This window comes from Quercus suber, unplaced genomic scaffold (genome assembly GCF_002906115.3).
Source record: "Quercus suber isolate HL8 unplaced genomic scaffold, Cork oak 2.0 scaffold_424, whole genome shotgun sequence".
NCBI classification, from domain to species: domain Eukaryota; kingdom Viridiplantae; phylum Streptophyta; class Magnoliopsida; order Fagales; family Fagaceae; genus Quercus; species Quercus suber.
Window position 1 is genome coordinate 421077 of NW_027069875.1, and position 5225 is coordinate 426301.

Below are 5225 nucleotides of genomic sequence, written 5' to 3' on the forward strand. Positions count from 1 at the left end.
TTAATGGTTTAATTTGATCAATTTTGGGTTTTGTGAGAAATTGAAAATTCTAGGGTTTGTAATTGATCCGAATTGGGGATTTTTGTTCAATTGGGTTTAATTGATGAAATTGGCTTGTTGTTTTGATGAAATTGGTTATTCTAATCTGTTTTCAACACTGTGTGATGATCAATTCATCAATTTGTTTCAAAATTATCAAGTGGTTTTTCAAATTTTTTAGGGTTTTTGTTAGAAACTCTATGTTCAAGCCAATTTTGTGAAATTGAACCTAATTCGAACTGTGGTTACTGCATTAGTTCATGCATCACAACATTGTTATTGTTCATGCATCATATAGATTTTTATTTATTTTTTCTTGTGCTAACTTGAAGTCTGTCCTTGGTTTTGTTTTCTTTCTTTTGGTTTTCTCTTTGTGTCTCTGTCCTTTCCTTAGCATCATACCTAGGAAGACTAGAGCCCGTAGGACTATTCCCTCCTCTTCTCCATCCCCTCCTTCTTTTGACCATGAGAGGTTTCCGAGTGAGAAAAACCAAGAGCTGTTTGAGAAGCTAAACCTTAAGAGAAAGATCTGGGCTGAGCATTCTGTTCTCTTAGATGAACTTGATCTTGCCATTAGAGCAAACTTTGAGCGTCGGGGCTGGTTACCCTTGGTGGATATTTCTGATCCTCCTCCACCTTCTGCCTTGATTAGAGAGTTCTTTTCGAACATCTCTATCCGCATCTATGATTCCAACACTTTGGTAAAGAGTTGCATACGAGGCGTAGAGTACACCATTACTCCCCGGGTAGTGGCTGATGCTCTAGGGGTACCCTTGGTCCAGAATCCTGTCTATCCTTATGATGAGTCTCTCGAGTTGAGTGACGTCTTGTCTTACATCACTGGGACTTCTGTCCAGTGGGGTTCTGATCCTAGGATCACTTCTGCTGAGCTCTCCGGGTTGCACTATTTGTTCTTTAGGATAGCCTGTCATTCTATCTGACCCATCTCTCATGTTCACACCATTCCTCTGAAGAGGTGTGTATTTTTGTACGCCCTGGTTACTAATGCTCCTATTAGTTTTCCTCATCTTTTTTTTCGTTCTTTGAACGATGTTTATAGGAGTTCATCTACTACTCATGCTCTTGTGCATCCTATTTTTATTCATAGGATTTTGCTTTTTCTTGATCTTAGTGGCTTTCCTTCCTCTGAACCCGTTCATGTGATAGCTCCCATAGGTGTCTTTTCTTAGACAGAGGGCTGCTCATCTTTGAGCTAGTTCTAAACACCCTAGGTTTGAGCCGTCTAGTAGCGCACCTCCTCCTTCTTCTTCTACAGGTCTTGCTGGTAAGGATGTTCCTGATCCAGTTAGTGATGATGCTACTGCTGCTGATGTTCCTCCACCTCATTCGACCGAATTTGATGTTCGTCGTACTCTGGAGGCTGTCATGACAGTTCAGCCGGCTCATGGTCACATTTTGGTGGACTTACTAGATGAGATTCGTGCTCTGCGAGCCGACTTGGCGCGTCTTCATTCATCCTCTCCTCCACCTTTTGATGGCGACTTGTGATTGCCCTTTAACATTCCGTCACAAAAAGGGGGAGTGGAGTTTTTGACTTGTAGAGGAGATTTTGTAGTTAGGGGGAGTTTTTCTATTTTTGAGGCGCTTGTGGAGTTTTTAGATTGTATCTAGGTGCTTCACTTTGTATATCATTTTTGGGGTTATTCATGTTTGGGGGAGTAACACTGATTGATATACATGTTATATTCATTGATTCTTGTTGCTTTGTGATTCACTGCTTACTGATTTATATTTATGAGTTGTTCATTCATATATGTCTTTATTCTGTGTTGTGTGAATCTTACAAGAATGTTAATACCTGTTGTTTTACTCTTTTCTGTCACATATGCGTTTATGCGTTTGTTAAGTATTTCAGGAAGATACAGGTTGATTCAACAAAGCTGCTGTCTACACTTGCAACCGATGGATAGTAGTTAGGGTTGAATTTGAGTTTATGAGCATTATTTTTGTAAAGGGCTTTTTACTTGTAAACTTTGAGCTTTTGATTAGGGTTTTGTCACGAATTGCCAAATGGGGAGTTTGTTAGGTTCTAAAGGTTTAGGAATTTATGTATTTAGAACTCTAATTTGTAATATTGGCAAACCATGATCAAAACAATATGTTATGTTGTGTTAAAGTGTGCTCAAAGTTGATTAATTATTGTCAAGTTGGAATCGAGAGACTGTAGATGCATTGGGGCATTTCGGTTTGGCTCGATCGATCGAAAAATAGATTCGATTGATCGAAAGTCGACTAGATTTCGTTTTCTGCAGTTTTTCCAACTCAGCCCTAACTCATTAAACGTTTAGGGTTTTATGTTTTTGCCCTAGGTATATAAGGAAAAACCCTAGCCACGTTTAGAGAGTTGCTCCAGTTGTATTGTTGCTCATACATTGCGGTTTTGTGTAAATCTCTTGTGAAATCTAGAGGAGCTTTCCTTTACACAAAGCTTAGGGTTTTCTAGATGGAGATTACTTCAACATCTTGATGATCAACTTGGTTGCTACCATTGAAGCTTAAAGAATATCAAGCGTGGGTGCTTGTAGCTGATTGAAGAATTCAAGAAAGAAGGAGTACGTAGATTCGGAGCTTGCACGGGGTCGTGTCAGTAAGTTCTACTGGTAGGTGGCATTAGGAAGTTGAGCGGGGAGCTTGTAAGTCCTTTTGTATGAACTTCGATTCTTTCACAGTGAATTCAGGTTTGCCTTGAGGATAGGTGGGTAAAATCCTCCCCAGGTTTTTTACCGGTTTGGTTTTCCTGAGTGATCATATCATGTGTTATTTATTATTCCGCTGCTATATTTTCTTGATATGATTGTTTGATTGTTTTAACCTAGAATTGCTTCATTTGACTAAGTAACAACTTGGCTAATTAACTAGGCTACTCAATCTGGTTGTGTTTTAAGGGGTCTAAATTTCCATCAAATTCTTTAATTTTTATATTATTATTATTATAGTTCTAGACTATGAACCAATTCCAATAGTTGAAACTTAGCATATGATATCCTTTGTGTATTTTTGAAAAAATTACTATCAAATTTTGTCACTACTGCTACTTTTCTTGACTATGTAAAATTCTTTATGAATCTATTAGTTCTCCAACTTGGATCATGATTGCAATAAAGTTTATCTATGAATGAAAATTCACAGTCTCCTTTTTTAAATTTTCTTTTAGGCCTTAACTACAGTGTTTGATTACCACATAGGCAATGCTTTTATAACTGATGACATATGTGCAACACTTGGATTGAAAATTCATGGTGGCAAAAATGTCCCTTATGTTTGCGAAATTTTTAGGGTATTAGTTCTTGGTATGTATTCTATAAATTCTAGAGATATACACCATGAGAGTTCCAAGTAGAAGACTTGGTCTTGGTGCCAAAGGATAATTTCTTAGAGCATTTGGCCATGATTATGTTATGCTTAGTAATTTATGTTTCTCTTTTATTTTCCTCTTTTTTAATAAATAAGATAATTAAAGCTAATTATGTAAATATTATACCACAAGATTAGATACTTTATATGGGTCATAAAAATTAGTTATAAATTATTTGAAAATGAAATTATAAAATATCCGCACTTCGCGCGGGACATCATCTAGTTTAATATAAATATTTGTACAAATCCTTTTGACATAGTTTGTGCACAAAGTATATGCTAATCTCATTATTCATTTCACTATATATGTTTTTCATAATTGGTAAGTAGCTTAACCACATTGACATATTCATTAGTACGGCTGTCACTGTCCTAAGTTAGGAGGAAATAAATACCTGTAAAAATGTCAACTATTAAGCAGGATAAACCTATAACTTCGTATGAGTCAAGGTTTTGTTCTTTAAAATGAGGATAAGAACAACCCACATATATTGTTAGTTTAGTTTTCTTTTTCTTTTTCTTTTGGTAGAAATTATACAATAATTATCAAAATTTTGGTAGAAATTATCACATCTATTTCGTGTTTATTTCCACACTTACAAGAAAACACGAGAATTTGCAAGTTTTCTCTAAAATATACTCATTACGTGTATTTTTATCATGTAGGAGATTAAAATTAATGAGCTAATCTTGCAAACATGAAGCTAAGAAAATCCAAGGGTGAATTTAATGAGTCAAAGATTTGTCTTTTGAAGAATTTAATGAGTCAAAGATTTGAGGAAACATAAAAAGAAAGAGAGAAATTCGTTTGAGCTATTGTTGGAAAAATGCAGTCACGGAAAAATTCTGACTAGTTTTGGTGTTTTCATCATATCGTTTTACTCCAATGTTGGATTGACTTGATTCTTGAAACCACGGAAATAGAACTTGAAGATATAAAATTTTTTAGTTTATCAAAACTTCAAAATTAGCTATTTTAAGGCCAAAACCTACCTGGAAGTTGACCCATTGTTGAAAAACTGGAATTGACTTTTTTTTTTTTTTCCTTTTTGGGGGGCATATGTTATAGGGTTTTGAATGTTATACATATTAAAAGGATACAAGAGCAGCCACGTTTTTTGCTGCTAGAAAACCTTATTTTTCATTAATTTTTGAGAGTTTTTATTTTTTATGGAAGCTTAAGGACCTAAGCTAGGGTTAAGGGTGAATCCCCAATGCTATAAGTTGCCCACTTATCAATCCAAGCATATTTTTTACGTTTTGGTTATTGAAATCAATTGTTCTCTTTTTATAATTTTTTTGTCAGATTGATGTTTAATTGCTAATTCTTTCATAAGTCTATCCTTGAATATTCTTATTGTTAGAATAGGATTTTATAATCACTCTTGCAAAATGTGATCATCTTGTTAAATATTACTTTTGTTATAGCCTTTGGGGTATGCGATGTTTTTGAGTTTTTCTATCAAAGTTATTATTTTCTAGACTAAATTGTTCGAACAATATATGAATATAATCAACCAAAGAGAGTTTTATTAATAAAACTTATTTCTAAATCTTCCAATTGGATAGTTTATGTATACTTACCCAATTGTGTACTAAATTGGATTGGTAGTAAATGCTTAACAATATTGGTTGACAAACCTAACGCCCTAGTGATTTTCATTATTGAAATTTACCGAACTTTCTTTGACCAAATTTCAATCATGTTTTTCTATATATTATTGATGTTTTTAACGTGTTCTTATTTTCCTTTTCTCATTGGAATGACAACCTTAGCTAGACTACAATTTCTGTTACAAAATTGAAAG